The sequence below is a fragment of the Podarcis pityusensis genome (genome assembly GCF_964106645.2).
Source record: "Podarcis pityusensis genome assembly, chromosome: 15".
NCBI lineage: Eukaryota > Metazoa > Chordata > Lepidosauria > Squamata > Lacertidae > Podarcis > Podarcis pityusensis.
In genome coordinates this window covers 23,589,775-23,608,676 of record NC_138040.1, presented here as the reverse complement: position 1 = coordinate 23,608,676, position 18,902 = coordinate 23,589,775, and the positions used below count along the sequence as shown (strand labels likewise).

At 41.0% G+C, this 18,902-nt stretch overlaps 1 protein-coding gene across 4 annotated transcripts in view; it reads left to right on the top strand.

Moving 5' to 3' along the window:
* ARHGEF12 (Rho guanine nucleotide exchange factor 12) overlaps positions 1-18,902 on the top strand; it is an 87,751-nt gene that overhangs the window by 11,809 nt on the left and 57,040 nt on the right. The window contains exon 1 of one of the 4 annotated variants that reach the window (XM_080983376.1): positions 13,886-13,902. The exons of the other annotated variants lie outside the window; for them this stretch is intronic. The gene's annotated coding sequence lies outside the window, so the exon portion shown is untranslated. Of the gene's footprint in view, positions 1-13,885; positions 13,903-18,902 lie in introns of those variants that run through there. 4 annotated transcript variants of the gene reach the window in all.

Sequence of the window (18,902 nt, the reverse complement as noted above, 5' to 3'; positions counted from 1 at the left end):
ATTGCAGCCCCAGGCAACAGTGGGTGCGTGATTTTGGGGGGGCAGGCTGTAACTATGGACATGCTATGTGATCTGATGGTGAATTTGGGCTGACCCAATGCAAAGATCCTGAGGATCCATGTGGATCCATGTTTTTAACCACATTTTTGCACCATTGCAGCCCCAGGCAACAGTGGGTGCGTGATTTTTGGGGGGCAGGCTGTAGCTATGGACATGCTATGTGATCTGATGGTGAATTTGGGCTGACCCAATGCAAAGATCTTGAGGATCCATGTGGATCCATGCTTTGTAACCACATTTTAAGTGGGGAGGGAAGGAAAAACACAGAAGGGACAAGGAGCACGAGAGGGGTGTGCAGAGAAGCAGCTGGCTAAGAATGCAGGTGAGGGGTATAACGGGAGGGAGGAAAGGAAGGCAAAAGTTTCTCCCCACCCCCCCACCCAAGCCAGCCAGCGCTCGCTCTCTCTCTCTCTCTCCCACCTGCATGTTTTCCGGCTGGAGCACGGAGAGGAATTAGAAGGAAGGACGCTCTGCTTTCCCCTCTTCTTGCCTGGAGGGGAGGGGCTTTCCCTGCTCTTTGTTCCATTTGAGCAAACACAGCAACGAAACAGAGGGGGTGGGCAGTAAGACCCTGAGGCAGAATGCAGGAAAGCAGCCGCTTCCTCTTTTCAGGTTTCCCTTCTCCGAGACGCGCGATTTGATTTTTGCCTCGCACCAGTCGGCTCCAGGGACCACACATTTGCTCAATAACACGCACAGACATTTCCCCTTCCTTTTTAGGAGAAAAAATCTGCGTGTTATAGAGAGAAAAATACGGTAAGTTAACAAAATATTGAGATTGCAACCTTTACATCTTTACAATATAACATGGAGGTATAAATGCCTCTGTATACACATAAAATTACTTTAGTGTGGAAGCCAATGCTCTGGTGTGAACACTGATTTTTAGGAACATATTATAAGAGCTGTCCCCTCCCTCACCCCTATGTGGTGTAAGCCTTATTTGCCATAAGAAAATTTTGTCTTGGTTTACCTGTTTCAGGGGCTACCATATCCCTTGCAAGTTACTCTCCTGCACTCCATTCCCTGCTTTTATTGTTGGGGATAACAAGCATTTTATAGTGGTACCTCGGATTAAGAACTTAATTCGTTCTGGAGGTCCATTCTTAACATGAAACTGTTCTTAACCTGAAGCACCACTTTAGCTTATGGGGCCTCCAGCTGCCGCCGCACCGCTGCTGCGCAATTTCTGTTCTAAAGTGGTCTTCAGGTTAAGAAGTATTTAAGTGGTACTATTTCTGGGTTATCGGAGTCTGTAACCTGAAGCGTATGTAACCTGAAGCATATATAACCTGAGGTACTACTGTACTTGTAGCAAGATCTTATTTCCATGGAACTCTCAGAAAATCTTGTGCAGTAGAGGAGTAATAACAGTTTTTGCCTGGCTTTGAAAACAAGTTCACAAAAGTTATTAGCCCATTTTAAATTTGTTTTTATTAGGTGGCCCATACTCTTTGTGACACTGAGTAGCCTTCTGAAAACATCAAGAAAAATATCTCCCAAGTTTTAGCTATAGATAATAAGTTCTAAGAAGAGTTTGGATTTGATATCCCGCTTTATCACTACCTGAAGGAGTCTCAAAGCGGCTAACATTCTCTTTTCCCTTCCTCCCCCACAACAAACACTTTGTGAGGTGAGTGGGGCTGAGAGACTTCAGAGAACTGGCCCAAGGTCACCCAGCAGCTGCATGTGGAGGAGCCGAGACATGAACCCGGTTCCCCAGATTACAAGTCCACCGCTCTTCAACATTCTCTCATACTTGAGGGTTATCAGTTAATAAGGAAACATACCTACTTGATGATTTTCCTATATGGTGTTTCACATTCCCTGAAATTCTATGTGCTCTTTGGGAAAATCAGAAAATAATATCTCAACTTTTGGGGATAGGAAGCTGGCAAAATATAGAGGAGCTTCCAGCTGTGGTGACTCAGCTCTCCCATTGAGTGTGGAAAGCTTTTTCAAGCTGTTTGGCCTTTCTGCAGGCTGACATCCTTTAGCAGTTTTGCTTAGTGGGTAGGTGTTGAGCAAAGGTGCAGAAATAGATATGATGTGAAAATGTCCCTTCTAGAAGTGTTCCTTATTCACTAATAAAATAGTAGATAATTAAGCTTTGAGGATGAAAACTAACCTTGCAACAAGTTGCTGTGAGTCACAAGCAGTTTGATGTTCTCTGCTGTATTCTGGAATGCAGCCAGTTGACAAGAATCCCATTTTTTACATCAATTGTTCCATAGCTGCTGGAAGTTCTTTGTTTATTTACTCCTTTGACAAGAACATCAGGATGACTGAGACATACTTCTAAAATCTTCCCTCTCCCTATCATTTGTTTGCATTGCAGGGAAATGGTTCCTTCTGATCTGCACTGTGTTTCCTGAGATACTGAAACGGTGCTTAGTCTCCAGGCCAGCTGCTGATTGAATTGTACTGGAAGTTCGTAGAAGCTTACATCAATGTAAAAACATGCCTTTTGCCTGCCTGTCCTGGCAGTGTAGAGTAGGCAGCTTTTGTAGAAACCCTTCTTGCTTCATCTTAGTATTGAGGATTTATTCTGAATTCCATTACTGAACGAGGTAGATTTCTTATTTAAATCACCACTTGGATCAAATTAATCAGAAATAAGCAAGCAAGAAAAACAGCAAAGCTAGCTGTTAGTGAGGTAAAATGACCAGAGAGACGACTGGGCTTCTGGTGTTTGTCGTCAAAGCAGGACTGTTCTTTTCAGGGATTTTCCTAGGTAGAAGTCTGCTCCCTATTTGTTGTAAAGGCCACTAATGGGACCAATAGTTAGTCATTTTCATTTTGCTGGGAGATGCATAGTGACAGAATCTGTGTATAGTAATACCATTGGCAGCTGGAATTTCCCAGAGTTGGTTGTATGTCTGTATCAATCCATATACTGGATTGTGTGTGCCTGAGTGCACATTGGGATGGTGGTGGTATTGTTGTAACTGTTAAGCAGATTGGTAGGGGAAGCTGGAGATAATGGTAATGTACAGTTTCTTTGTCTTGTTGAGCTCTCTCAGGGACGCTGCACTGACTTGGTCTTTTGAAGAGAATTGTGTTGCATTAGTAGTTTCCTTACATTTTTTTCTTTGCCAAACATTGATCATGTGCAAAATGCATAATAGACCAAAAGACCCTTTGGTTACCATCTCATGGGTGAAGAAAAGGTTTCATCAGTATGTGAACAATTATTTATGTTGAACTAAATTGACATGTCGGTAATAATCATTCTTCTCTCCTTTTGAAATAATTTAATGTTTGGTATTTTGATTAAAATTATTTAAAAATTCAAATCTGTGCTGAACAGATCTTACCTACAAAATATTTCTCCAGATCTGAATTAACTGGTTCTGAATACTTACTGTTGTGGATTTTGATGACAGTTCATTTAAGATTAACAGTGTGGATTGCACTCACAATTAAAAAATGCTTTGGATTTTCCCCATTAGTACTGGGTGTTTTTTTAAAAAACAATTCTATCTATATATGGGTATATATGTCTCCTGTTTTTCAAGATGCAAATCCTTCCAAGGTGGCTGAAATGGTAACCTTAAATAACACTTTTAGAAAACACAATAAACAGTATTAACAGTACGGTATAAAGTAATGAGAATCCTTCACACAGGACAGGTGGTGGTTGGAAGGCCCAGAGAGATAGTCCTGCTAGAGCAGATTCTTAGGTGGTCTTGTCCTCCTTCTCCTGTGTTGTTGTTGTTTAGTCGTTTTGTCGTGTCCGACTCTTCGTGACCCCATGGACCAGAGCACGCCAGGCACTCCTGTCTTCCACTGCCTCCTGCAGTTTGGTCAGACTCATGTTTGTAGCTTTGAGAACAGTGTCCAACCATCTTGTCCTCTGTCGTGCCCTTCTCCTTGTGCCCTCAATCTTTCCCAACATCAGGATCTTTTCCAGGGAGTCTTCTCTTCTCATGAGGTGGCCAAAGTATTGGAGCCTCAGCTTCACGATCTGTCCTTCCAGTGAGCACTCAGGGCTGATTTCCTTAAGAATGGATACGTTTGATCTTCTTGCAGTCCATGGGACTCTCAAGAGTCTCCTCCAGCACCATAATTCAAAAGCATCAATTCTTCAGCGATCAGCCTTCTTTATGGTCCAGCTCTCACCTCCTGTAGATCAGTATAGTCATATATTTATAACATACATACAAGTACGTTATAGGAAAGTGGAAATTTATAATTGATCAGTATATGTTCAAGATGAGAACACTGCAGGCATTGGGGATATTGAGGAGACGACTGTGTAAATGACTATTTATTCAGGTATTGTTTGGTCTAAATCAGCAGTATGTCAGGCTGATTCGGTTATTGGTAGAAATGCATGACTTTTCTCCCCAGGCTCACATGAGAGTGACTTGGAAACTAAGCCAAGCGAGCTTCACTCCGTTTTCTTTATGGAAGAGTTACCCTGTGGAGGAGAGCTTCAGCTATGGGAAAAATAAGAAGAGGGAGATGTGTTCTTTTTCTCTTCCTCCCTTTTCTTTCTTTCTTTCTTCCTTTCCAGTAAGTGGAGGAAGGCAGACCCTGGTGGACCTTGCAAAACCTATTGCAGAGGTGGATTTAGGGCAGTGTGACTGGTTCCCCTGCACAGGGTGCCGAGCTGAGAGAGTACCTTCCTGCCTCCTTCCCAAAGCCTAGTAAGTGCTGGGCTTTGGGAAGGAGATGTGAGGACTCTGCAAGGTCCTAGAATCTTCCTTACTCTTTCTTACGAAGAAAGCATAGTTAGCGCTTGCCCAGCTTTTGGAAGGAGATGGGAGGGCTCTAGGACCCTGTCAGAGCCTCATGCCTCCTTCCCAAAGCCTGGTGCCTTGCTTAGCCAGCTTTGGGAAGGGGGTGTGTTGGCTGGGGGTGGGGAGCAAATGTTGGCCTCGCACAGGACACCATATTACCAGTGTCCGTGCCTGGCGGTGGGTGCCAGGACCTGTCTTCCTGTTGTGTTCCAGCTGCACTAGAAAGGGTACAAGGGCACAGGGATTGATTCTCCCTATTTTCACAGCTTTTTGTCCTTGCTACTGTTGCCAGATGCCTTTTTTTTAAAGGGTTGGGAGGGGCTCTAGTCTGGACTAGAGAAGGACTAGAATACAGTGGTACCTCGGGTTACATACGCTTCAGGTTACATACTCCGCTAACCTAGAAATAGTGCTTCAGGTTAAGAACTTTGCTTCAGGATAAGAACAGAAATTGGGCTCCGGCGGCGTGGTGGCAGCAGGAGGCCCCATTAGCTAAAGTGGTGCTTCAGGTTAAGAACAGTTGCAGGTTAAGTATGGACCTCCGGAACAAATTAAGTACTTAACCCGAGGTACCACTGTAGTCCATAGATAGAATTTTAAAGAATATTTTCAATTTTCCTTTCTGTAAACTGCTTAGAGGTTGTTTTAATTGAGTAAGTGTTATGCACGTTTTGTTAAGTAGGGTAGTGCAGATGCACAGCCCATCTTTGACTGCAACAGTATAATCTGTTTTAGAAATCTCCAGGAGAGGGGAAACATTCACAGATTCATAAACTGGTTGCTGATTTGAAGATCAACATGGTGGCTTAAAAAAAAGTTTCACAATTTTTCTACACATGGCCTCATTTAGTAAGGTGAATGTTCACATGGTGATCTACGGTGTGTAGTTAACACTTTTCAGCTCTTCACATCAAAAGAATTCCAAGAATTAATTTTTAAATTATAACTAGCCGATCAGAGTTCAGTGGCAGAGAATAGCTGAATTTTCATTGTTTATCCTCTGGACTATGCAGGTTCTTGGTTCCATTATTAGGTAAGCAATCAGACTAAATTCAAGAGTCTCTGTGAAAATGTATTTAAAAGAAAAAATGGAGTAATGACAAAAAGTTAACCACTATGATTGTTCAAACTCCCCCCCCCCCCATTTGCAAAGCATTGTTTTGAGTAGCAGTGCATGTTACTGTTAAACATAAATTTGGGAGGTGACACCAGAAGGCCTGGAAAAAAAGACTATTGATCATTTATTGGCTTGGAGGGGAAGGGAGTGAAATTATCAGTGTGGAAAAAAGTCAATAGCTTTATCAGTGACAAAGAAAAAAAAAAGATTAATGTGTGACGAGTGGGAATCAGAAGGTCTGTTGTGAGCCTCATACACTTTCTGGGCTTAAATTTGCTCATTGGTCTCCAGCATTGAGATTTGAGCATCTGAAGTTGTTTTAGGCAATGGATCTCTGTGTTTTCAGAGGCTGGGAGAATGAAAATAGGTACCGTTGTTTTTTATTCTGTATCCATCCTATTGCTTTCTGATATTGGGTGTGTGCAGTTCTAGACTTGTAAGTACCCAGATGTATAGATTTCAAATAGATTTAGGCATGTAAGTCCATATAGTAGTGACCTGCAGTGTTCTGGGCTGGTGCTGAAGATAGCATGGGATTGCCTGTGGGACTTCTAAAATGTTTTTTGCCAGTGCAGATATCCCCTGCCAATTGTTCCAGAATTATTGGTAAGTACTGAATGAATAAATACAAGTACCTTGATCTAGGTAGGTGCAATAGATGATTTAATTCCTGCCATTATAATCATCTTGCAACTTGTTATTTTTTATATACACTGTTGTTGCCTTAATAGTTAGCTCTTTTTTTGTAGTTTTTAAGTGGTACTCACAAAAAGCCTGTACTGGAATTGCCTCTAAGATTCATCATGTTATTCGAGCTGCTGCCTTTTTTCTTTCTTTCTTATATCTGAAGTTTCTCTCTATTAATACTATACAGAGATCATGAACAACATATGATGTGTACATTCTCAGGTGGTTTAATAAATGAAAAAGAAAACCATAGCACTGTATGATAATTTGAAGTGAATGTCAGAATGCTTCAAGTAGCAAGCACAGCATGGTTTTATAATGTGCTGCAGTCTAGACTGGATTAACATCATTTAGTTCAATATTCAAACTTGAAAATTGCTGAGAGTCTAAGTGGGCCGCTTAATAAACTTTTCCTCACTTTTACTAATCGAAGCATATACATTGTGTATATAATAATAGAAAAAAACTTCAACTCTGGCTTCTTGCAGCACAACTGGTGTTTTAATTGTAAAATTAGTAGATTTTAATATGAAAATCAAAGGCTCTAAGCCAGGGCCTTAGCAGCCTGTTTGATAATTTGGCCTTGTGACATTGTATGGAAACAACTTGACATGAAGGACTGAAAGCACTGTAACACCATGCTTCCCAGCCTCGTTCTAACCTGCTTATTCAGGAAGATACTATGGTCAGTGGTATTGATTTCCCAAGCATCTCTTGATGGTGTTCAGCAGGGTCACATTCATTTCATTACCAGACACAACCAAAAGGAAGTTTGGAATTGTTCTAACTTAGGGGTAGCTTACGTTGTACCTTCCAGATTTTTTGGACTACAACTCTACTGGCTTGGGTTGATGGAAATTATAGTCCAAAATATTTGGTAGCCATCCAGTTGGCTACCCCAGTTCTAAATAATCCGCTCCAAACATGAATACTAAGGTGATTCATGTTTATTGCTCCCATCAATGTCAAAAGACCCATAGATTCAAATTCTGAACTTTTTTTACATTGAGCATTATGGGTTTTGAAAGCTTGCATGAATTAAAAGAAACTGTTCAACTTTTTCACGTGTTCATTTATTCTGTGAAAGATGTTTCTTTTTTTTAATGCAGAAGATGGAGGAATCTGAGGCTAGTGAGAAGCAAGAGAAGTTGGAGGCTGTGTTGTATAAAATACCTTGCCATTGCTTGGTAGACACCTAGCTTGGCCAAAATATATCTTAAGATGCTCTGCATTCTACAACATTTGAAATTACTCTTCTCAAATGAAATGTGAGAGTTTCTAGTTTAGTAATCTAGACTGATGTAGTAGCAGTTCTCTCGTGAGTTTTGCAGATTCTCTCCCCTCCTCCAATTTTATTTTAAAAAACTGGAGAAAATTGAGAGGCAGAGAAACTCCCCTAACCCCCCCCCCAAACACACACACACACACACACACACACACACACACACACAGCCTTCTTGCCTTTACTCTTAAGATGCAGGAAGTGGCTGATATGAACATCTATATATTTTCTCTTCTTGCTAGCCCTTTCCACCTCAGTCTGTTGGACTGATTGCTGATGTTTAGACTCTTATTCTTAAACTTTTATTCAAGTGTTACTGCTGACACCTTGTCTTGGTCTGATGTGTTGAGATGCTGAACTTATCCAAGACTGCTTGACAATCTGTGGCTGTGCATACTGTTGAACTGATACAAATCTTTGCAGAAGGGAAACCAGAGACTTTTTAGTGTGACCCAGGATTGTAGTCACTGCACTTCATCTTCCATTGGTGATAAAGCTTCCGTTCCTCGGGGACTCCTCCATATCCGCTGTGTAGAGCTCTGGGAAGCTGCTCATTTCCCATGCCTGGCTCCTTATTTGGGGTAAAGGTCTGTGAATTCTGCGTAAATATTTACCATATCTTGTTCTGAGCAGCAGGAGAGCTTCTTGTGTTGTTTTTTCAAGAAGCTCCAATTTGCTTGGTTTGTTCTTGCATGGGATCATGCCTCTAGTAATCTAAAACAGGAAGGAGTTCCTTTATTAGCAAACAGTGTGTGAAGAAAAGCAAAGGCCAAATTGAAAATGAAAAGACCTTATAACAGAAATAGCAGAAAGATAAGCAAGGTATAAGTCTGATTTTTAATGATATTTCCCAAGATGAGAAGTTGATTTAACTTATGTCCCCTAAGACCAGTGCTTTTAGTATAGTGGAACCTTTTCTTTGGAATGCATTCCCAATTCAGTGTTTGTCAGACAGACACCTACAGTATAGCACTTAAATACCTGTGTAGAACTAATCTTTTCACCCTTACTTTCCCTGAGGGCATGATTCAGTTATGTTTTAACCTGATCTACTGATCAGGGACACGGGTGGCACTGTAGGTTAAACCACAGAGCCTAGGGCTTGCCAATCAGAAGGTCGGCGGTTTGAATCCTTGCGACGAAGTGAGCTCCCGTTCCTTGGTCCCCGCTCCTGCCAATCTAGCAGTTTGAAAGCACATAAAAGTGCAAGTAGAGAAATAGGTACTGCTCCGGCGGAAAGGTAAATGGCATTTCTGTGCGCTGCTCTGGTTCGCCAGAAGCTGCTTAGTCATGCTGGCTCCCTTGGCCAATAAAGTGAGATGAGCGCCGCAACCCCAGAGTCATCTGTGGCTGGACCAAATGGTCAGGGGTCCCTTTACCTTTACCTTTACTGATTAGCTATGTATTTTGTAAATGTAATTTTATTGTTTATTTTATCCTGTTTGCCATGATAATCATTTTTTAATGTTGGTGGTATATAAATATTTGCTGAATAAATATTCCAGGAAAGCAGTCTTATTTTAAGGCAACTTATGCTGCATGAAAGAAGAGGCATTTAAAGAATTTAAGCCACTTACACACTTCTTTTGATCTGACAATCCATATGTAATCTATTTTTAACTTGCTAAATTGCAAATGTATACCAAATAAAATACAGCCTTTTCCCTCTGAGGAAAGTATCATAAAACACAAAACAATGCTATCTTTGTCATGTATGTTTTCCCTGTCAGTATTTTCCTCTTAATAGGCCTACCTTTCCTCTTTCTTAGCTCTGTGAACAATTTTTTTTTTTAATGATCATATATCTGCAATGTTTCTCCTTACAGTGTGGTAAATGTCTTTGTTCTTTTACTTGTGCTGAAAATCACATTCTCACAATGCCTTACAGAGCTGTTGCAACCTTCATGTACCCCACCCCCCACCCCCGGTGAAATGGCTGTATTCATTCATGCAGTTTTTTCTGTTTGTTCGGTTTTTAGTCACTGCGGCTATTATGCATGCTCATAAGTATTTATTATTCAAAATGTATGGAGGTGCCAGGGATTGAGCATGGGGCCCTGTGAATGCAACGCATGTGCTGTACCACTGAATCACAGCTCTTCTGATATATGTTGATAGCAGGTATAGTAGGGTCAGCATTTCATAGGATCTGAAACTGCAGTAATGAATCTGTAAAATCTTTTAAAATAACTTGTCACTGGGATTGTTTATTCCCAGCTAATGATGATTTGATGGTTCAGTTAGTAAATGGGAGTGGTGTTTTGAGAGCTTTTCACTTTGCTGAAGGATATTTTTAAAAGCACTGCTTCCTTTACACCTTTCTGCATTATAACCTTGCACAAATCATGACAATTGGAACATTAACCTAAAATAACAATAATCGTAAAAAACCCAACAACAACAAATCAGTTAATACCAATGGTTTAACAGAGAGCTTGATGATGAATGAGTGTCTAGGTGGGCTTTTTATTTGATTTGTCCTTTAATGCTGACTTTGATGTTTTAATTACTTGCCATATTGCCTCTTTCTCTGGCTTTAAATTGTTTTAGTTGTTTGGTGGTGCATTTTTGAGGATGTTAGCTACCTTGGACATTATTAAGGCAAGATATCATTTATCTTAATACATAATAAATATGGATTTTTTTACATCACCAAAAATCTTGACACACTAATACTGGCAAGAGTTCCATTTAATCCTCAGATTGAACAAAAGTAAGTAACATTATACCTGTTTACAGCTAAGGGAACTGGAGCGATCTAGTTACTCAGTACATGAGAGTTAAAAGAATGAGGAACAGAATTGGTTTAATTTTTTGTTCCTCATCACAGTATCTGTGTCATATATGGGAATATGCATGAAGTATGGACAGTTGAAAGTTCTAGGAATGAGGAAGTTTTAACCTCCTGTCAGCCTTGTGCTGAGGATACCACTTAATGAAGTCCTCAAAGGCAGCCTGATAGAGGCTTAGTGAGAGAGGCTGTGGCCCAGGGCATCTGGCTTACAACTGAACTGTCATTTAAACCCAAGTTTCCTAGATCAGATTTCCAGCACTATATAAAAAAGTCATGTTGGTTATACAGAGAGATGTCTGCATTTTCAGTGTATCCAGGGCAGTGTTGGAGCAGTAGCTGAGCAAGTGAGCTGGACATTTAAGCAGCCCGGTATAGAGCTTTTAATCCAGTAAGGGTCCAGAGGAGACAGATACATATTAAGACTGTTAGTCTCTCCTCTTCCTGGTCATCTGCTTGGTGTTTGAGGCTGGTTCTTCTCTCCCCTCTGAAGTAAACTGTTTTTCCTGAGGAAAACTGTTTTTCCTGAAGTAAACTGTTTTTCCTGAGGCGGCCCTGGTGACAGAGCGTTTGAGCAGCCAAATGGTCACTTGTATGGTGACTCTGGACAGCCCACGAGGTCCACTCGGGCAAAAGGGGAGAATCAGGGATCAAGGCAGGGCTTGCGATGTTGCCATTGGTGTAGTGGGGGCAGTAGGGCCACCAATGAAGTGGGGGAGCTTCAGGCTGTCTTCTGACTTCAGGTTCCTCTGGGTTCTCAGTTGCACTGTGGTTCTCTATGAGGTCTCAAGACAATCTCAGAAAAAAAATTTCCTCGGGGTCTGGGCAGTGTCAGGTCTTGGCACCATGGTAACTGGACAAAATTTGGACTCTTTGGCTTAACACCTACTTTTTTGACCAAATCCTAGGAGTCTGCATCAAACTCCTATGTAGCATAGTAAATGTTTCTAATTTTGCATGTGAGGGGTTTTTTTTTTTTTTGAGGAATTTTTGCTAAACTCTTCAGTCTTTTATCTTGGTTGAGACTCGTACGTTGTCTGTAATGTGGAAATCAATGACTTTGCTGTATTTCATCGCAACAGTTGTTTTGTTTTTTTAAATCTTATATTGATCCAGACTGCAGATGATGTGATGCCTGTCTTGTAAGCTACAGGAAAAATGTAAAGAAACGCTACAGCTTCCTTTTCAGACTTGTTATTCCACGCAGTTCTCTGGTTTCCAACCCTGGTAATGTGAGAATGAAGTGATATCACAGACAGTAGATTATTTTAGGGGAAATTCTTGAGGATTCCCCCCTACTACTACCACCTTTGTGTTTTCTATCTGTTGTATTTAGCTGCATGGATGCTTGTTAACAGAGCTTCAGCCATCATGTTGCCTGAGGCATGGTTAGTGCCTTGGGAAGATTTACATTAATCAAACACAAACAGACAGTGTAGCGTGAAGAAATTTCTCTCCCGCCAGCACTGCTCACAATCCTAATTATGTTTATTGGGGCAGAAAAAGAAAACAGCCCTTCCATCCTTGCCCTCCTTCCCCTGGGCTGAATTGGTTATGTCTCCGGAAGAGCAGTGAGCTGACTGCTCTCTGCACTGACCTGCTGACCTCCATTCTCCCTTGTGGGAGGAAGGGATAGGATTCCTGAATGTTGGTGCTATTTTTATAGTTGCCAGGTGTAAACTTCTGGAAGTCCTTGCAGGATTAGAACTCTAATGAGCAAATGAATTCTACATACAGAAGTGTTCTGGACTGGCGCACCACATAAAAGTTGCCAACATGTCTATATGAGAGAGAAGTGCCAAAGAAAGACAGGATTTAGAACCAGTAAAACCATCTAGTTGAACAAAAAGTAGAATTGGAAGTGTGGCCAAAATTGACCAGGCAGTAAAGGGCAGGGATTGGACAGTGAGCTGGACTGGTAGGCAAGCTAGGAGATTTATTGGTATAGTTACGTAGGGGAGTCCTAAAAAGAGTGGACCAAAGGTGGTCTTGCAAACAGAATAAACCCCTTGATTGGTGGAAAATCTGCACATTTAGGGTTTTTTGGGGAAGGTGCAACTTCTTGGTACCGAGGGTGTGGATTCAAGGCATTTTTTCTCCCTTGCCCCTCATTCCTCCAAGGTGCACTTCTCTGCTTAAAGCAGTGAGAGTCAAGATTGCCTTGGGTGGGGGATCTCTAGTACTTGGCTTTGTCTTCTAGTTGCCGTTCTTACTCCTACACAGTTACAAGCTCACCAGGCATCATTTTTAACTACATGCACCCTTTTTTGAGCAAGGGCATAGCTCAGTAGCACAGCAGCTGCTGTATACATAAGATCTCAAATTCAATCCCCAGCATATCCAGCTACAGATGAAAATGCTGTGTCTGTAAATGTGGAGAGCCACTGCCAGTTAGTGTAGGTAGGAAGTATGAGCTAGCTCAGGGGTTGTCAACCTGCTTGCTACCGCCCACTAGTGGGCTTTTCAGGATTCTAGGTGGGCGGTAGGGGGTTCTATGGCACAAGCTGAATCCTCTTTACATCAAGCACTGGTGGGCAGTAAGGAAATTTTACCATCAAGAAACATTCATTAGTGGGCGGTAGGTATAAAAAGGTTGACTATCCCTGAGCTAGATGAACCAGTGATCTGACTTTGCACAGGACAGCCTGTGTGTTCCTATGTTTACATTGGGAAGCAAAGTAATTTGCTGGCAGACCTAAAGAAATGATGGCAGTTAGATATTAAATTGTAATATATAGATACAATTTATTCTATGAAGAGATTAGAATAAACCTATATAGTGAGATGTGAACACCACAAAAAAGAACTATGACACAATTTGTGGCTGTAGTATCAGTGATTTTTTTTACTCCCCTCACACTGCTATTGTAATTATATTTTTAAATATATATTTTTTTGGTCTCTAAGATAGCTAAACACTCAGACCTAAGCTGTCCTTCCTCCTACTGGCTGAAGTCCTTTCCCGAAGATGTACGTAGATGCTGTTTTCTTCCTCTCCATTAGCAGTCTTCACTGAGATAATAGCTAGGAGGGAGGTATGAAGAAACTCCACCTCTTTTTGCCTATCCCAAGTGGACTGACCAAATGCATTTTCAAGAGTATCAGATGAGCATTTTTAAGGAGCCACCAAAATCAGATGGGCTGGCTGGGTTTCTTAAGCAATTTGACCTTCATCAGAAATAGTATTGCTGGCTAATTTCTCTGGTCCCTTTCAATCCAGGTAATCTCTGTAAGTCTTTGTTTCCTTGTTCTGATGTGTGATGTGGGAAGAGGGATAGAAAACAGCTTTTCTTGGTGCAGAATAATAAAAGGTGAAACATTCTTCTTTATGGAAAACAATGTTTTAACAGAGAAGAGAATATTGTACACAACTGTGTTGTGTTTTGTGGTCTAGCTCCTACTTTTAAAAAAGCATATTTCAAAAAATCTGAGCTCAGCCTCGGTTTGAGAACAAAGGTTTGACAGCCAGGAAAAATGTCTCTCACAGAAGAGGCAGACAGCAACACTGTCTCCGCTATGCAGAATCCTCAGCTGAATCCTTATGCTACTTTGCTGGAACCTCTCAACCTGCTTTTGTGATTTACCTGTAGGTTAATCTGTTTCATATTCATTTAGTAGTTACTGTTAGCTGTATGCTAGATCATCTCTTATCTCTGTAGTAGTCCTGAATATAGCATATCTCATTCTTATTCTTACCAGAAAAAAGCAAAAAGACTGCTTTTTAACCAAGGGATGTAAATTGATAGGAGTAAATGCTAAGGAGCTGTATTTATTTTCCCTCAATTTTTACGTTCTATGGTTCATTTAATAAATTTGACATATGCTTCCAAAGCAGACCAATAGATTTTTGTCATAAGACACTCAAAAGCACAACTGCTGACAGGATCTCTGTGCTGAATTACTATTGCTTTTTTAAAAAATAGGATGAGGGAGTTAAATTGGTAGTTTGTTTTCTGCAGAACATTGCTGAATAACAAACAGAAAGCATTCTGAAGATTCGGTTGTATTATCAGCAATACACCATGTGTGGTGAAGCGGCTGTGTGGGTTTCTGACAGCACGGAGAGTGTTATGGTATCCATCATGCCTATTAATGCATGGATGTTAGATTAGATGTGATGGGCGGAGGATGTTGTGAAACCATTTCCTTGAGGGGAAACTGCTTCAAAGGAAGCAGTATTTTTTCATAGGAGGCAGTGTTCCAGTTACTCCTGTTCTAGGGCACAGCTGTGTAAAAAGGGATGTGCTTGACTAGACAAGGCATTGTGAGCTTTCACCTTTCTCTGAACTTAGTGAGAATTGACAACTCTTTGTGCTGAATAGAATTGGACATTTTAGTTTTCAGAGCTGGTTTTGTCAGCAACGGTTCAGCAGAAATATATGGAAGGGAAGGCTTTGGATTACAGTATTTGCATGTCTTTCGTCTAACCCTAGTGATCTCTCTGTCTCTCAGTCTCAGTCTCTTCTTTAAATGGGCAAGTTTTGTGAAGGTGATCCAGGACAGATGGAGAAGGGTTGAAGCTTAGTGGTAGGGCACATGTTTTCCATGCAGTTCAGTCCTTGGCATCTTGAGGTAGGAGTGGGTGCGACTCTTGACAGAAAATCTGAATAGCCATTGCCACTTAGTGTAGACAACACTTTGATTTAATGTTTTGCATGTTCCTAGATAATATGCAAATGTAGAATAGTGTTCCTGTTCATACTGTACTTCTATTAAATATCTTGCAGTATCGTTCTGCTTTTATTTTTGAAACAGGTGTGCCTCATCTATTCTCTATAAAAAAATCTTCCTCAAAACCGAATGCTTTGTGGAATATGCATGATGAGTTGTGTAGGGTGGAATTTATACCAGGTTTGGAGTATCCTGATTCCAAACTTCTCCCAGTATGCTTAAATTAAGGGATGACTTCATTCATTTTAATTCCCATTGGTAGTGTCAGACGACGGCTGTATTTCTGTGCAGTGAAAATATGGTCTTTAGAAACCTTTGAAATGGGAAAATTTGGTGTCACGGCACTTAACAATACTGTCTTGTGAGTACCTTGCCAAATGTAAACTAGTTTTGTTCCACAGGTTCAGTGGGCCTAAAACACTTATAGTGTCTTAGATGTAGAATGAACTGCCCCATGGGAAGTACAGTATTCAGGGCTGGAAATGTTTGATTGTAAAACACCCTTCTTTCTAAACAGGCATAATTTCTGCAGCAGCTAAAACCAATCTGCAAGGCTCTGCTCTGGCTGCAGCTACAGAGCAGCACAATGACCACATTGAGAGTAGCTGGGGAAGCCCTCCTTCCTTGCTGGCTCTGTAAATGCAGCTCTTTCTCTGTGAAAAGCCCTGACATCAGCTATTGGAAAAAATCAGAGGACTTGTGTCATGGAACAGTGCTGAGGAACTTGCTTGAGCAGGGTCTGAATGGCTGGACTGTGGCTGAAACTTAAGTAGCAAGACTTTTACACTTCCACCCCCTCTATCTTCAGCCTTTCTCTAACCCTCTTGCTGAGACAGATATTAATCTATATGCTTGAAGCCTGGCTTGGAACAAGAGCAGCACTGTACTTTGTTGCTGGCAATATATGTAAAATAAAAATGCACCTTGCTGTTTGAGGCTGATGAGAAGCTTTGGAATCTCTTAAGTGTTTGAGTGGGTTGCAGAGGAATTGGGTGGGAATGTGAGAAGCAGACTTTGAACACAGCATCCAGGGTTGCACCATGGTGGCTCTGGCTTTTAGTTTTTCCTGAAGTGGCACAGTCTCATCATGGGATGCACATGTAGGGCAGAAACAGTAGCCTGATGCATTGATTTCCCAATCGAGCTTAAAGCCCATACTTAGATTTAGTGGGCACAGCAATCTCTTAAAACAATTGGCTACTCTTAACTGCCACAGGGCAGTTGCATCAACAAATTAAAATACAATGAAAACAATTTCATTAAATTATTTTTCACTTCCGTATGAATCCCAACTGTGTGAGATCAGCTATTAAATCTTTACCCCACCCCTCCTCTGAAAGCCTGCAAAAAGCAATGTTTATTAACCTGTTTTCTGAAAAATATATATAATGAAGAGGCTGGGTACATCTAAGTGGGGAGGAAGTTGCACAGATGTGGAACCACCACAAAAAATGTCTTTTTCTAGGGGCCTGTACTATGTACTTTGTACTGTGCAGGGACCACTAGGTCAGTCTCTTCTGCAGATCCAAAGGCACAGGCAGGTTATATGGAAACAGGTATTCTCTTAGATATTTGGGCCCAGGCTTTTAAGGGATTTATGCAAGTGTAAGCACCTTGAATTGGACCCAGAACACAATTGGCAACCAACAGAGCTGCTGTAAAATGTGGTTTATGTGTGTTTGACCTGCTGTCACCATCATGATCCTAGCTGCCGCATATTGGCATCCTTGCATTTTCTGGATTGTTTCCATGGGCAACCCCATGTACAGTGGTACCTTGGGTTAAGTAGTTAATTCGTTCTGGAGGTCTGTTCTTAACCTGAAACTGTTCTTAACCTGAAGCACCACTTTAGGTAATGGGGCCTCCTGCTGCCGCCGCCGGAGCATGATTTCTGTTCTCATCCTGAGGCAAACTTCTTAACCCGAGGTACTATTTCTGGGTTAGCAGAGTCTGTAACCTGAAGCGTATGTAACCCGAGGTACCACTGTACTGCATATTACAGCAGTTCAACCTGGAGTTTACCAGAGCATGGTGACTAGCCAGGCTGTTCTGTGCAGAAATTTTCACTGTAGCATAGAGTTGGAAAAAATATTATGAACTGGTTGGTTGTCTGCCTGTTGCCATAGTATCTAGTTGTTTATTTTAAAAACTAAGTCACATTGGCCACATGTCTCTTGGTATTCAAATTAAAAATGAATAGTACATACAAAAAAATTCTTAACACATTTACTGTATTTATATTTAGACATGCCTACCACTGAATTTGATAACACTGTGAAATGTGAAATTGGATGTTATAACTTGCCTCAAGTTCTGAGTTCCTTAAATCATGAAGCTTTAATGTTATTGCATTGAAGGTGGAGACTAGAAGTGTTTGTAGAACAGCCAGAAATCTAAAGCAAATAATACCGTGCATCATTTTCTCATGAGTCACTTTTTGGCTGTGTCTGCTGTCCTATTCTTCTACTAAAAATGTTTTTGTTGGTTTATGTACATGAAATTTGGGAGCAACTCTGGCAGTGTATATCAGCTGGTCATTCTCCTAGGCCAGAGCTTTTCAAACTTGTCATGTTGGTGACACAATTTTTTAACATGCATCATTTTGTGACACATTAAATCAGTTTTACTAGCAAACCAGAGGTTGAACTAACCCATTTCCAGCCCTGGGAGGAGAGCAGGGAGCGTTCACTTGACACACCTACACACTGCAGCCGACACACTAATGTGTCGCGACATAATTTGGAAAGCTCTGTCCTACGCTGACAGGTTTTCTCCAGTCTGTGTCATATAAATCCTGTTATCATCATTGGAACTGTAGTATAGCGGTTTCTTTAAGAACTGTGTTTCTCTCACCTAAAACCAAAGCAATGCTTTAGTGAGAGCAAGAAGTATGAAACGGACTAGCTGCTTTATATGTAGTATCTGGAGAAATAGCAGAGGTGTAATCACTGGATGTGAATGTAAATCTAAAAAACCTCAAACCTAAATTGAATCTCATCGCTGTAGTTTGCACCAGTACTATACACAGTTCTGCCTGAATCATCCATATGGGGTTGATATATTAGTAAAAATGATTGTCTTCAGCAGACTTGCATGTGCTGTGAATGTTATATAAGTGGACTGAGAAGAAGAAACTCTTTGCATAACTAAATCTTTCTATTTTGTTTAACGGACATATTAAAATCATATTTGATTTAATATGCGTTGTTCTATGCTTTGTGGAATATCTCAGAGATTACTGAATTATCCTTTTTAAGGAAGGTGGTCAGAGTCTAGCTTGACTATTTTCATTAAGTGAGCACTAAATAAATGAATTTTATACTGGAAGGAATACATGAGACGTTATTAGATTCTACTTTTCAGTGAATGAGCCGGATATGTGAAGGATTGTGTGAGGTTACCCTGTGATCATGACTTGCTGGCTGCCCTGCCTCCATATCCCTTCTGTCTCTCTCTCTCTCTCTCTCTCTCTCTCTCTCTCTCTCTGTGTGTGTGTGTGTGTGTGTGTGTAGAACGAGAGACTGGGAAAGCTGGCCTGCAGCCCAGGAG